This window comes from Ranitomeya variabilis, chromosome 8 (assembly GCF_051348905.1).
Source record: "Ranitomeya variabilis isolate aRanVar5 chromosome 8, aRanVar5.hap1, whole genome shotgun sequence".
In the NCBI taxonomy this organism is placed as follows: domain Eukaryota; kingdom Metazoa; phylum Chordata; class Amphibia; order Anura; family Dendrobatidae; genus Ranitomeya; species Ranitomeya variabilis.
Window position 1 is genome coordinate 60,129,735 of NC_135239.1, and position 15,974 is coordinate 60,145,708.

Below are 15,974 nucleotides of genomic sequence, written 5' to 3' on the forward strand. Positions count from 1 at the left end.
TGACTTGCAGATTTGGTGCAGATATAAATCCGTAGCATGTCAATTCTTACAGCATTTTTCCTGCAGATTTCACTCATTCTGAGTGGGGAAAAATCTGCCCCAAACTCACAAGTAAACATTGCAGCAAAAATGCGCGTTTTGCCACAGTGTTTTACCTGACATGACTTCTTTTAGACAAGTCTACAACCATCTCTATAGCTGCATGGGAGACATACAGAGTGACAAGGAGGGTGAAGCTGGGGGTCCGGGGAAGAGTCTGAGCTGTCAGGAGGGATTCATAGCTGGAGAGGTCATCTTACAGGTCACAAGACGTCATCTTACAGGTCACATGACCTCAGAGACTGACTTCCTGTTGGAGCGCCCCCAAGGGCTAGGGGTACTCAGCAGCGGGTCCTTCGGTTCTCACGGTGGCTGACCCAGTCCGTGGCCCTCGGGAGGTCCATTGTAAAAGGGGAAAGGTCTTTAAAGGGATATGTTCGTGACGCCACCTGTGGTATTCGGTCAGGGTGACCAATGCTGCTTAGGGGTCCGCTGGGGTGATGTTATGGCAGCTAGATGGTATACCTTCCCACAGGTGAAGTGTGTCCCCAGGGCTTCCCAGTGTGTAGATAGTGGATGGCGTGAGACGCAGTGAAGAACGAGGACACAAGGTTGCAGTCTCTTTACCTTTACTGAAGGCTTCAGCATCCACAGTCCAGAGCACCAGATCACAGGGCAGGCAGAGTCCAGCCGGTTTGGAGGAAAATCCAGAGTCCCCTTATCCAGGTGGAAATCAGTAGCCTTCCTCTAGCGCCTGGGTGTTGTAGTACCTTATTGCTGAGCCTCTCATAAGGTCCTCACAACTGTTGTAGATGTTCTAGATGTTGTGTCTCTCTCTGTCCCCCAGATGGATAGGACAAACCCGTATGACCGGTGGCGTGAGGCTTTTTACAGGGACTCTATCATGCCCCAGCCTCTTGTGGGTGCCACCTTGCCTCCTGGGTATAGGGCGGGCAGGTAACGTGGAATTAGCTGTCCTGCCGGTCTCTGGAGCAAGACATAGAGAACTGTTGCTCTCTCGGTGTTCTGGCTTCCGGGATCCTGCTCCTCAGAAGGAGGCAGCCTGTGTCGGGCACAACTCCTTCTGGTTTCCTCTCCTTTTGCTATGACTTCTCCTCACTCTCTACAATACAGTTCTCTGTTCGTGTCTCTTTCTGGAAGCTGCCGCACGTGGGGCAGGCGCAGCTCCGTGTCCTACTGTCTAGGCCTCTGACAGGATCCCACCCCTGTCAGGGACCAACTACCTGAGCGGAGCTCAGATAGCAACTGCCTGAACGGAGCTCAGCCAGCTTCTGTCTAACTTCCTATCCAGACCACCAGTTTTACCTAATTGTGAAGAGTGCCCTAATAAATAGGAGCATAGCTCCCCCTGGTGGACTGGAGTGTGAAATGTGTTGTGTGTTGGTGTTACCTGGTAGTGAGATCTCATTTATCGCCTCCAAACGTAACATCACTCCCCCCGAGAGGAGAATGATATTACTGCAACGACCAGGACCCTGGGGCGCTGCACTGTCAACACATTAGTGCATGTACTGGAATAGTTATCAGACCGGAGATCACATGACCCAACTCCCTATAATGAAGGGGGGATGTGTCAGTGTAACTGATGTGGGATGAAAGAAAGCACTTCTGGACGACCCTTACATTATACATTTCTGGGCAGTCCACTCATTACTCTGCACTGACGGTCTAAAACATCAATGGAGTGTAAGCAGCTTGCACAAGATGGTGAAGCTGTGGGGTGGGGAGCAGACTGTCAGCCAGACTTCCCAGACAGGAGGTAAAACCGGGCTTATTACCATGCTCACCATCTCCATGGTTGAATACACTGTGCTAAACCAGCGCTTCTGTATACAGAGTAAGAAGAGATTAGGAAACATGGACTGTGCTTCCTTCTCCAGATCCAGAGAACATGTGACGCTAGATGTAGGGAGGGACCAGGAGCTGCTTGGCTGTAGGAGGTCAGGTCAGCTCTGCCATGCAGGCCGGAGGCTGGAATTCTCCTGTAACTGGGGAGAATATACCAGCCTAAGCTACAGGGTAAATTTGCAATAATAAGAATGTTAACCCCTTGATGACCGTGGACATGCTGGTACGTCCAAGGTCGCCTCCCTCTGATTTTATCAGCTGACATGTGACCCTAACAGCTGCGGTTGGAATCGCTATCCACCCGCGGCTGTTAACATGTTTAATGCCGCTGTCAATCTCTGACAGCGGAATGTAACATGATCGTGCCGGAAGCGCATCACAAACCCTGCCCATCGACACCCACGTCACATGACCGCGGGCTGCTAATGAGTTGGCATGACAACCCGGAGTCTGCGGAGACCACTGTCATTGTCATCACCCAAACTGCTGTGAGTATTTTAGCTACAGAAACGCCCTGCCATGTGTAGCACAGGTGATCGGAGGATCGCAGCTTCTAGTCTCCCATGGACCATTGTTCCCAGTAAAAAGTAAAAACACATTCCCCCATATGAACAAGAAAAGGGAATCTAAAAATGCCATAAAAAAAGTAAGCCCCATGTAAGGCAAAAAAAGGCAAAACTTTGGATATCCAAGTGAGAACATTCTTTTTAGAGCACTTATAAGCGCATGTATGAGAAAACCCGAAAAAGTGTATGGTCAGGAATGGGGGGAAGCAGCCTGGTCGCAAACTGGTTAAACAGCTAGAATACTGAAGGCGAGTGATCTTTATATATGGAAAAAAATACTGGAGTGATTTTCTAAAAAGGAGACTGTCAGCAGGTTTGTCTGCAAATTTATATTTTTAGCTGCATCATTACTGAGAAAACGTAGCTTTAATCTGAGTTACGTTGCTCCCGAGTTTTGGGAATTCTGTGACTATGACATGCCCCTGGCATTCTGCAGTAAGTGCTTTACCGCACCTCTGCTCTGGAGTGACAGTTGTAGCATTCGTCCAGATGCCCGTTTAGATGCCCCTCCAGATGCAAGTCAATTTGAAAATGGCGCCCGCCATGCCTGCGCAGTAGCAGCTATCAGTATGTATAGATTCCATAGCTGCTATTGCGCAGGCGCTGGCGTCACTATCTTGGAGGAGGAAATCTTTTCTTTCTTCTCCAGCTAGATGGCGCCGCCGGGGCCTGCACAATAGCAGCTATCGGATCTCTATATACACCGGTAGCTGCTAGTGCGCAGGTGCGGCGAGCGCCATTTTCAAATTGATTTTTTTTTCTCCAAGCTGAATAACATGAATAAAATGTATTCGTGTCACAGTAAACATGCGATTATGCTGCAGTGCAGGTGGCACGGCCGGCACCTTCCTGCAGAAGCACTTTTTTTTATGTATATACAGATATTCAATATGCAAACTAGTGGGCAGGTCAGTGAGGGATCAGTGACCTGTCAGCAGTCTGCATTATGAATATATTATCAGACACCATATACACCAAACCCGCCTTAGGGCATGAGAATCTCATTAACACAAAACTGAAAATAACGATTAAAGAACAACCACATCGCCCAAGGTATCATTGTAAGGCCGGGGTCACACTTGCAAGTGCAATGCGAGACCCTCACCTCAATTCCTGGCACTGCTGCCGGCACTTGGGACCGGAGTGTTCAGCTGTATAGAAATCCATGCAGCCGCACACTCCAGTCCCGAGTGCCAGAGGCAGTGCTGGGTATTGAGGCGAGAAACTCGCACAAGTTTCTCACATTGCACTCGCAAGAGTGACCTCGGCCTAATCAGTATAACGGCGCCGACCTGACACTGTGTGTAGGTTACTGTGCACAATCCTGCTGACAGGATCCCTTTAAACACCTTTTCAGATCTCCCGTCTAGAGCTGCCAGCACAATACTGTAGCACTTTGCTGTTTCCATCAGTCCCATAAATTTTGAGTTGAAAATAGCAATATGCATGTTTCACCACTATCATATACAAAAACCCTCCTCAATGGACGACTGCAGGGGTCCTTTTGTAGTGATCATGAGAGTCCCAGGGTAAGATAGGTGATAAGTAGAGTCGGGAAAATGTATTCAAGTGAAGTTCAATTTTACAAACATCACTATTCTTTTCCATATTTTTTGTAGTTTGCTCCTAAGGAATTCAGTAAAATACCGTATTTTTCGGACTATAAGACGCACCGGACCTACCCCTGATGAAGTCACAGTAGTGACGACACGCGTCGGGTCGACCACGCAGGATTCGGTCCCTTTTCTCTTTATTCCAGCCTCCCTGGCCACCCTCATGGTATGAGCATGTCCATTAGGAATCTTTGTATATTCTCTACCAGAAGCAGGATTTGCCACTAGATCTTTAATATTGCCTTCACAGCCAGTTAACCATAACTTTTTTTGATCTCTGATGGTTTTTTTTATTTAGCTGTGGCACTTTACTGGTAGTCTGAGTGATTAAGACAGGACTAATTGTTTGTATTATCTCAGCTAGTGAATTTTGTATGCTCATATATTGGGTACCAATCTAGTCTTATTATATTTGTTTCAGGGAGATTTATTTGCTATATCATAAGTATGGAGGTATATATATAAAAGGGTCCGCTCCTGTGTGTATAGATCTGTCTTCCCACTATTCTCTTGGGTAGACTTTTGTTGTGTTTTATGTATTTTAAATGTTTTTATATTGTGAGTGGTGTGGTTTAAGGACTATGACTTAATAAAAATTTTGAATATTAGATGATCCCTGCAGTTTTGCATGTCTCTTTTTCTTGTTTTGGTTTAACGCACCGGACCATAAGGCGCACCCCAAATTTGGGGTGAAAATTGCAGAAAAAAAGATTTTTTATAAGATGGGGGTCCGTCTTATTGTCCGAGTTTACAGTATCTTACCTGAGGGCTAGAAAAAAGATAACCTCAAGCACTCATAAGTCTTATTTTTATTGAATGGAAATCCACAGCCGATATAATAACAGAAAAAACTTTTTCCAACGTTTCGGCCTACTTCTGGCCTTCCTCAAGGGTATTTTTCTATACATAAACATAAATACAAAAATAACCAAAATCATCATTTAGTCAATGAAAAACATATATCACCATCATATAGACAATGAACACATATTTATTTATAAAATATCATATATATGTGTCTGCTTGTGGATAATCTAGAAACATAAAAAACATAAAGATAATTTAGACTGATGTCAACAAACTGCCAGTATCCTGATCGAAAAAGAGAAAAAAAAGAGAAAAAAAACTTGACACAAAGGCCAAGAATCAAAAATATATCGCCCCAAACATATTTTAGCTACTAACAAGGTGAACAACCAGACACCCTATGAAGGAGCCCCAGAGACCAGAAAAACACCCATTGGTGATCTAAGAGCTACTAGTCCATAGTAAAAAAAGGGAATCACAAATTGTAGGTGATCAAAATAACTAACCTGTAACAGGGAAATCGGCAGGCATACTGTACGTCAGCTCCGGTGTGGTGAGAAATGTGCGCAATACTGAAGGAAGGCTCTTTTTATGTGCCACCATCGCTTCCACTTCCGGGTGCATCATGTGATCCGCAGTAATCACTGCTGGGAAAAAAGGAGTGCCATAGAGACTTTAGTGCGCAGACGCGATAGTGAACCGAGTGCGCACGCGCCAGTAATGGACACCGGAAAAGGCCGAAAAAATCCGAGTCCAAAAAGAGTAAGTGCGCAGCAGCAATAATGAACCACCGAAGGGTTAGTGCGCAAACATAGTGGTGAGCTGAGTGTGCACGCGCCTATAAAAGACAATGAAAAAAAACAAAAACAGCCCCGCAATGATGAACCAAGTGCGCATTTGTAACAAAAAGACCACAAAGAAATATGAAAAGCGCCAAGAAAAGACATATGACCGGAGTTGTACCGTATATAATTTATAACTAAGTTAATTATATATAGAAATTATGCCATATAAAAAAGGGGGGGGGGGGGGAAACACAGAAAGTAAAAGAAGGAGAGATAATAAGGAGGAAAACATTGCCAGGCTCGCTAGGTGACCTAAAACAAGAGAAAAGGAATATTAATATCCTTATATATCTGCATTGAAACAACACTCACAATCATTATTTGTTATAAACGAATCACTTCGTACTCTCTATTGAGACCCCACGGCTCCAGGGTCTGTAATGTGTAAATCCAAAACGCCTCACGTAGTTTCAATCTCCTGATCCTGTCACCCCCACGCCTTGATAAGGGAATATGCTCAATCACTTGATATTTGAGCTGCGATATGTTATGTCCCATCTTGATGAAATGAGCTGGGATAGGTAACATGAGCCTTTTGCATCTAATAGTCGACTTATGTTGAGAAATACGGTCTCGGATATGCTGGGTAGTTTCTTCAACATATCCGAGACCGCAGGGACATTTTATAAAGTAAACCACATAAGAAGAGTCACATGTAAAATAACCATCTATCGGGAAAATTTTACCCGAACGGGGATGAGAAAAAGTGTTGCCTTTGGAAATGTTGGAACATTGCAAACAATGTAAACATGGAAACGTTCCACGCTTCTGTGTTACCAATGTCCTCTGGGTTGATACCCTACTGGAACCAATGTCTGCTCGAACCAACATATTCTTAATATTAGAAGGTCTCTTATAGCACATCATGGGTAATGTATTAAATTCCGGGACATCAGGATATGATTGGCTAAGAACATGCCAATATTTGTAAATACAATTCTTTATAATCCGGGCGTAAGGATGGTACGTATTCACAAAAGGAATCCTACATTTTTTCTCAATCTTAGTGGTGGGAGTAATGTCAATATTTGATAAAATTTCATTCGGATACCCTCGTTGTTGAAATTTGTGTGCCATCTCATCCATACGTATAGATCGTTTTGAAGTGTCCGAAACTATTCGTGTAACTCTCTTAAGTTGAGATTTGGGCAAAGATTTTTTAACGTGTTTAGGATGACAACTAGTGTAAAATAGCAGACTATTTTTGTCTGTTGGTTTAGTATATATGTCAATATCTAAGATGCCATTTTCTCCAAAACCAATCAATGTATCCAAAAAGTTAATCTCAACGGTGCTTTTCTGTAAAGAAAAAGTAAGACCAGGAATACATAAATTAATCTCATTAAAGAACTGTAACAGAAGAGACTCATGACCATTCCAAATCAAAAAAATATCATCAATATATCTTTTCCATAGAAGTGAATGTGCCTGAAATAAAGGATTAGTGTAGACATATGTTTCTTCAAATGCTGACATGAAAATATTGGCATAGGGGGGTGCCATATTGGACCCCATGGCTGTACCAGTTTTCTGTATATAAAATTGATCAGAAAAAAGAAAAAAATTCCGATGTAAAATGAGATAAAGAATCCTCAAACAAAAGTCCACCTGTAAAGTTGAAAAAGTGGTATGCTTAAATAGAAATTGTTGTACTGCAGCAATACCTTGATCATGAGCTATGCAGGTGTAAAGGCTATTTACGTCTAAGGTCACTAAAAAACACCCTGAAGGAACAGGACCAATAGATTTTAATTTCGTCAAAAATTCTGATGTATCTTTCAGATAAGAAGTAATGCATGGTAATAAGGGGGTTAGAATGCGGTCTAAAGTGATTGCAAGAGGTGATAAAATGGAATTTGTTGATGCCACTATGGGCCGACCTGGTGGATTCCAAAGGTTCTTATGGACCTTAGGAAGAACATAAAAAACGGGAGTGATAGGATATTGATTAATAAGAAACTCACCCAATTTTTTATCGATAGTACCATTCATGGTAAAGAAGTCAACGACCTCACGTATCTCCTTTGCTATCTCAGATGTAGGATCTCTCTCAATTTTCTCATATGTAATTTCATCAGACAAGAGAGACTGAACTATAGAAACATAATGTGTCTTGTCTAACACCACAATTGAACCCCCTTTGTCTGCTGACTTTATTACAATTTGTTTATTTACTTTTAATGTCTTGATTGCTTCCTGCTCATCTCTAGATAAATTACGCTGTACCCGTAAAGTACCCCTTTGAATATATTGAAGATTATTCGCTATATCCTTCTGAACCAAAGCAATGTAGGTTTCCACGGGGTGATAAGACCGTGGAGGACTAAAACTACTGGGTATATGAAGCTTTAAGTCTTTAAGTACAAACTGAGCAACTGGTGGTATAAGCCCAGATCCTTGAAAAGAAGACACAGTGTCAATATTATCATCTCGTTCCCCTTGAAAATGAGCCTTTAGTCTTAGTGTCCTAAAAAACCGATGCAGTTCCTGATCTAGAATAAAGGCATCAAATGCGGGGGTTGGACAGAAGGAGAGTCCCTTCTGTAAGACCTGTAATTCTGCGGGAGAGAGGTTATAGGAGGATATATTATAGACGATCTGATTGTCCCCACCTGTGAACGCGTGCGTATTCGTGTGTTGTCGAACGGGATGTTTTCATTACCTGAGGGCTGGCGGTGGCAGAGCAGGGTCACAGGAGGCATGGTGTCGGCAGAGGGGGGGTGATGCAGTACGGCGTGCACCTGAGCAGGGTCCCTTCCTGCTTAGGTGGGTGACGCCACGGCCTGGTGTTCGCTTCTCGGCTTCAGGAAAATGGCCGCCGCGATCCCCATCTGCGCACGGGCGGCATCCCGCGGCCATTTTCCTGAAGCCCCGGGGAGCAGAGCGCTCCATCTCCGTACGTGCGGCCTCAGGAAGATGGCCGCCACCACCGATAACAACAGGATTCACCCGGCTCTGCTGCATTACCGGGCTGCTGCATCACCTCACTGGGGAAAGGGACCCCGCTCACTGTGCCTCCTCATCCCCGCACCTCTGCCGCCACACCTCTGCCGCCGCACCTCTGCCACCGCACCTCTGCCACCGCACCTCTGCCGCCACGGTAAGCCTGCATTGCGACTATTAGACGCACCCCCCCATTTTCCCTTTTTTTGGGGGAAAAAGTGCGTCTTATAGTCCGAAAAATACGGTAGTTTCCACAATTTTTGTTGAACTGTACAGAGTCGGCCGAAGGTTAAAAAACTAATGTCTCTGCTGCTCGTTGTCCCCCTTACGGTCCTCAACACCTCTACTTACCATCACTGTGCCCTGAGACCTCAGGCATCTTCACGCTAGGCTGGGAGTAGACCCTGGGTGTCCCTGAGTCTGGAAGTCCTGGTCTACAGTACTCGTTGTAAGGCTGTGGCACATGTCGTAACATCATGACTTGCTTCATGACTCTAGCAAGGGACTTCTAGCTGCAAGTAGGCCCCAGGACATCTCTTTGGATGAGCAGGGAATTCACAGGCCTAGTCATGGACAGAAGTCCCGGCCTAGTTTGAAGATGACCGGGTTCCATCAGTGCATGCTGGCGGTAAGGAGCAGCGCCAAGGACCTTGTGGATGACAAAGAGCAGAAAAGTGGAGATGTGAGGGGAGTATTCATTTTCTGGGTATTTTTTACTGCATATTATGCTTGGGGAGTCTTTCCATACCCCAGTACCTGAGAGCTTAGTAAAGGAAATCGAATTAGCTGAGAATAAATTCACTGTAAATCGAATGTCCAGGTAAAATCCAGAATGCTGTAGATAAGCCCCTGATGCCGGTGGGCTTAGCTCATCTTCGATTTGGGGGGTGACAAGTTCCCTTTAACAGACAGAACCGTATAAGATTAATTACATGAATACTAAGTTGCTTATTAATAAAATCCATTAAAGGGATCCTGTCACCAAGTTTGGCCTGTGTGAGATACGGCCACCACCTTTTAGGGATGATATACAGTATTCTATAGTGCGGTATATCTGCCCTCAACGCGACATGTAAGAGAAAAAAAGACCTTTTATTATACTCACCTGCAGGGCGGTCCGGTCCAAAGGGTGACAATGTTCTTTGTTGTGAATTTGGATTCTGGGCTCCCCCGGTGGCCGCTTGTGGAATTGGACTTGTCATCCTCTTTCCTGTTTCACCTGGTTCCATCAGTAGTGGGTGTCGCTATTTAAGCTCATTTCTCTGGTGGTTTCTTGCCGGTCAACAATGTTATCTGATGCCTCTCAGTGCTTGTTCCTGCTTCTAGACTACTACTAGATAAGTTGGACTTTTGTCCTTGTTTTGTTTTGCCTATTTGTTCCAGTTCACAGCTGAAGTTTTGTTACTGTGTCTGGAAAGCTCTCGTTGATCAGGGATTGCTACTCTGGCGTTATGAGTTAATGCCAGAGTTTAAGGTAATCTCTGGATGGTGTTTTGTTAGTGTTTTTCTGCTGACCATGAAAGTATACTATCTGTCTTCTGCTATCTAGTAAGCGGACCTCAAATTTGCTAAGACTATTTTCCTGCTGCGTTTGTTGTTTCATCTGAACTCACCGTCATTATATGTGGGGGGCTACTGTCTTCTTTGGAATATTTCTCTAGAGGTGAGCCAGGTCTTATATTTCCCTCTGCTAGCTATTTAGGTCTTAGGCCAGAGCTGGGCATCTAGCGATAAATAGGAAATGCTACCTGGCTATTTCTAGTTGCGCGGCAGGCTTAGTTCATGGTCAGTATAGTTCCATCTTCCGAGAGCTTGTCCCTCTATAGGCTTGCTATGATCTCTGCCTGCAGAGATCATGATAGTTTGACCGGCCAATAAAGTGTTAAAGACCCAGGTTTAGAAAGGAGAGTTATAAGAAGTCTGCTGGAATTTTTTTTTTTTTTTTTTTTTTCCTCCAGTCTGCCTTGCTGCAGTCTTTTTTCTCTCTCTCCTCCTAATCTCTGTATGCTCTGTGTGCACCTGACAATAATGGATCTCCAGAGTGTAACTGCGGGTTTGAATAATCTCATCACGAAAGTACAAAATTTACAAGATTTTGTGGTACATGCTCCGGTATCTGAGCCGAGAATTCCTTTGCCGGAGTTCTTCACAGGGAATAGAGCTAGCTTCCAGAATTTCCGAAATAATTGTAAGCTTTATTTGTCCCTGAAGTCTCGTTCAGCTGGAGACCCTGCTCAGCAGGTTAGGATTGTGATTTCCTTGCTCAGGGGTGACCCTCAAGATTGGGCCTTCTCATTGCCAGCAGGGGATCCTGCGTTACGCGATGTGGATGCGTTTTTTCTGGCCTTGGGCTTGCTTTATGAGGAACCTCATTTGGAACTTCAGGCAGAAAAAACTTTGATGGCACTATCTCAGGGGCAAGACGAAGCTGAAGTTTTCTGCCAAAAATTCCGTAAATGGTCTGTGCTTACTCAGTGGAATGAGTGCGCCTTGGCGGCAACTTTCAGAGAAGGTCTCTCTGATGCCATTAAGGATGTTATGGTGGGGTTCCCTTTGCCTGCAGGTCTGAATGAGTCCATGACAATGGCTATTCAGATTGATAGGCGTCTGCGGGAGCGCAAACCGGTGCACCATCTGGCGGTGTCTATGGAAAAGACGCCAGAAAGTATGCAGTGTGATAGAATTCTGTCCAGGAGCGAGCGACAGAATTTTAGACGGAAGAATGGATTGTGTTTCTATTGTGGGGATTCTACTCATGTTATATCGGCATGCTCTAGGCGTACAAAGAAGCTTGATAAGTCTGTTTCCATTGGCACCATTCAGTCTAAGTTTATTTTGTCTGTAACCCTGATTTGCTCTTTGTCATCCATTGCCACGGACGCCTATGTTGACTCTGGCGCCGCTCTGAGTCTTATGGATTGGTCCTTTGCCAATCGTTGTGGTTTTGATTTAGAGCCTTTGGAGACTCTTATTCCTCTGAAGGGGATTGACTCCACCCCATTGGCTAATAATAAACCACAATACTGGACACAAGTAACCATGCGTATCAATCCGGATCACCAGGAGATTATTCGTTTCCTGGTGCTGTATAATTTACATGACGATTTGGTACTGGGATTGCCATGGTTGCAGTCTCACAACCCAGTCTTGGACTGGAGAGCAATGTCTGTGTTGAGCTGGGGATGTAAGGGTATTCATGGGGACGTACCTTTGGTTTCTATTTCGTCGTCCATTCCCTCTGAAGTCCCTGAGTTCCTCTCTGATTATCAAGACGTCTTTGACGAACCCAAGCTTGGGTCGTTACCTCCGCACCGTGAGTGCGATTGTGCCATAGATTTGATACCGGGTTGTAAATATCCAAAGGGTCGTTTGTTTAATTTGTCTGTGCCGGAACATGCTGCTATGCGGGAATATATAAAGGAGTCTTTGGAAAAGGGACATATTCGTCCATCTTCTTCTCCCTTGGGAGCTGGGTTTTTCTTTGTCTCAAAAAAAGACGGCTCTTTGAGACCATGTATTGATTATCGGCTTCTGAATAAGATCACTGTTAAGTATCAATACCCATTGCCATTGCTTACTGATTTGTTTGCTCGTATAGAGGGTGCTAAGTGGTTCTCTAAAATTGATCTTCGTGGGGCGTATAATTTGGTGCGGATCAGGCAGGGGGATGAGTGGAAGACCGCATTTAATACGCCCGAGGGCCACTTTGAGTATTTGGTCATGCCTTTTGGTCTTTCTAATGCCCCTTCAGTTTTCCAGTCTTTTATGCATGATATTTTCCGCGATTTTCTGGATAAATTTATGATAATATATCTGGATGATATTCTGATTTTTTCTGATGACTGGGACTCTCATGTCCAGCAGGTCAGGAGAGTTTTTCAGGTTCTGCGGTCTAATTCTTTATGTGTGAAGGGGTCTAAGTGCGTTTTTGGGGTCCAGAAAATTTCCTTTTTGGGGTATATTTTTTCTCCCTCTTCCATTGAGATGGATCCCGTCAAGGTGCAAGCTATTTGTGACTGGACTCAGCCCTCCTCTCTTAAGGGTCTTCAGAGATTTTTGGGCTTTGCCAACTTTTACCGCCGATTTATTGCTGGTTTTTCGGATGTCGTTAAACCACTGACTGATTTGACCAGACAAGGCGCTGATGTTGCTAATTGGTCCCCTCATGCTGTAGAGGCCTTTCAGGAGCTTAAGCGCCGTTTTGCCTCTGCCCCTGTGTTGCGTCAGCCTGATGTGAATCTGCCTTTTCAGGTTGAGGTTGACGCTTCGGAGATCGGAGCTGGGGCAGTGTTGTCGCAGAAAGGTTCCGACTGCTCCGTCATTAGGCCTTGTGCCTTCTTTTCTCGCAAATTTTCGCCCGCAGAGCGGAATTATGATGTTGGGAATCGGGAGCTTTTGGCCATGAAGTGGGCGTTTGAGGAGTGGCGCCATTGGCTCGAGGGGGCTAGGCATCAGGTGGTGGTATTGACTGACCACAAAAATTTGATTTATCTTGAGACTGCCAGACGCCTGAATCCTAGACAGGCGCGCTGGTCTTTATTTTTTTCTCGCTTTAATTTTGTGGTGTCATACCTACCGGGTTCTAAGAATGTTAAGGCAGATGCCCTTTCTAGGAGTTTTGACCCGGACTCTCCTGGTAATTCTGAACCCACAGGTATCCTTAGGGAGGGAGTAATTTTGTCGGCCGTTTCTCCTGATCTGCGGCGGTCCTTGCAAGAGTTTCAGGCGGATAGACCGGATCGTTGTCCGCCTGATAGACTGTTTGTTCCGGATGATTGGACCAGCAGAGTCATCTCTGAGGTACATTCTTCTGCATTGGCAGGTCATCCCGGAATTTTTGGTACCAGGGATTTGGTGGCAAGATCCTTCTGGTGGCCTTCCCTGTCACGAGATGTGCGAGTCTTTGTGCAGTCATGTGACGTTTGTGCTCGGGCCAAGTCTTGTAGTTCTCGGGCTAGCGGACTGCTGTTGCCCTTGCCTATTCCTAAGAGGCCTTGGACACACATCTCGATGGATTTTATTTCAGATCTGCCTGTTTCCCAGAAGATGTCTGTCATCTGGGTGGTCTGTGACCGTTTCTCTAAAATGGTCCATTTGGTTCCTCTGCCCAAGTTGCCTTCTTCTTCTGAGTTGGTTCCTCTGTTTTTTCAGAATGTTGTCCGATTGCACGGTATTCCTGAGAATATTGTTTCTGACAGAGGTACCCAATTTGTGTCTAGATTTTGGCGGGCATTCTGTGCTAGGATGGGCATAGATTTGTCTTTTTCATCTGCTTTTCACCCTCAGACTAATGGCCAGACCGAGCGGACTAATCAGACCCTTGAGACATATCTGAGGTGTTTTGTCTCTGCTGACCAGGATGATTGGGTTGCTTTTTTGCCATTGGCAGAGTTCGCCCTCAATAATCGGGCCAGTTCTTCCACCTTGGTGTCCCCGTTTTTCTGTAATTCGGGGTTTCACCCTCGATTTTCCTCCGGTCAGGTGGAATCCTCGGATTGTCCTGGAGTGGATGCGGTGGTGGAGAGATTGCATCACATCTGGGGGCAGGTTATGGACAATTTGAAGTTGTCCCAGGAGAAGACTCAGCGTTTTGCCAACCGTCATCGTCGTGTTGGTTCTCGGCTTTGTGTTGGAGATTTGGTGTGGTTGTCTTCTCGTTTTGTCCCTATGAGGGTCTCTTCTCCTAAGTTTAAACCTCGGTTCATCGGCCCTTATAGAATATTGGAGATTCTTAATCCTGTTTCTTTCCGTTTGGACCTCCCTGCGTCCTTTTCCATTCATAACGTTTTTCATCGGTCGTTATTGCGCAGGTATGAGGTACCTGTTGTACCTTCAGTTGAGCCTCCTGCTCCGGTGTTGGTTGAGGGTGAGTTGGAGTACGTTGTGGAGAAAATTTTGGACTCTCGTGTTTCCAGACGGAAACTCCAGTATCTGGTTAACTGGAAGGGTTACGGCCAGGAGGATAATTCTTGGGTCAATGCATCTGATGTTCATGCTTCTGATCTTGTTCGTGCCTTCCATAGGGCTCATCCTGGTCGCCCTGGTGGATCTGGTGAGGGTTCGGTGCCCCCTCCTTGAGGGGGGGGTACTGTTGTGAATTTGGATTCTGGGCTCCCCCGGTGGCCGCTTGTGGAATTGGACTTGTCATCCTCTTTCCTGTTTCACCTGGTTCCATCAGTAGTGGGTGTCGCTATTTAAGCTCATTTCTCTGGTGGTTTCTTGCCGGTCAACAATGTTATCTGATGCCTCTCAGTGCTTGTTCCTGCTTCTAGACTACTACTAGATAAGTTGGACTTTTGTCCTTGTTTTGTTTTGCCTATTTGTTCCAGTTCACAGCTGAAGTTTTGTTACTGTGTCTGGAAAGCTCTCGTTGATCAGGGATTGCTACTCTGGCGTTATGAGTTAATGCCAGAGTTTAAGGTAATCTCTGGATGGTGTTTTGTTAGTGTTTTTCTGCTGACCATGAAAGTATACTATCTGTCTTCTGCTATCTAGTAAGCGGACCTCAAATTTGCTAAGACTATTTTCCTGCTGCGTTTGTTGTTTCATCTGAACTCACCGTCATTATATGTGGGGGGCTACTGTCTTCTTTGGAATATTTCTCTAGAGGTGAGCCAGGTCTTATATTTCCCTCTGCTAGCTATTTAGGTCTTAGGCCAGAGCTGGGCATCTAGCGATAAATAGGAAATGCTACCTGGCTATTTCTAGTTGCGCGGCAGGCTTAGTTCATGGTCAGTATAGTTCCATCTTCCGAGAGCTTGTCCCTCTATAGGCTTGCTATGATCTCTGCCTGCAGAGATCATGATAGTTCTTAATCCGACGCCTCCCATCTTCTTATGATCGCCGTCCTCCTTGCTTTGTGTGGATGACACGTCCTTGCATCATCCGCACAGTCTCCTCGGCATCGCGCTCCTGTGCAGTCATACTTCTCAGCCCTTTTGAGTGGAGAGCGAAGTACTGCAGTGCGCGTATGTCAAGGCTCTTTGTCTTTTCCCGGCACCTGCGCACTGAAATACTTTATTCTGCGCTCAATATGGCAGAGAAGTATGACTGCACAGGAGCGCGATGCCGAGGAGACTGTGTGGATGACGCAGGGACACGTCATCCACGCAAAGCAAGAAGGAGGACAAGGATCGTAGAAAGATGGGAGGTGCCGGACCAAGAACATCGACACCCCTTGGACCGGACCGCCCCACAGGTGGGACTAATAAAACGTCTTTTTCTTGTCTCACAGGTCAGGTTGAGGCAGATATATCGCATTATAGAATGCTGTATATCAGCCCTGAATGGTG

The 15,974-nt window shown here is 45.4% G+C and overlaps 2 protein-coding genes across 4 annotated transcripts in view; one reads left to right on the top strand and one right to left on the bottom strand.

Moving 5' to 3' along the window:
* The window catches only part of LOC143788926 (fatty acid hydroxylase domain-containing protein 2-like), a 325,226-nt gene that overhangs the window by 157,045 nt on the left and 152,207 nt on the right, over nucleotides 1-15,974 (bottom strand). The window lies entirely within an intron of this gene.
* Nucleotides 1-15,974, top strand: part of LOC143788925 (protein kinase C delta type-like) — a 32,952-nt gene that overhangs the window by 4,226 nt on the left and 12,752 nt on the right. The window lies entirely within an intron of this gene.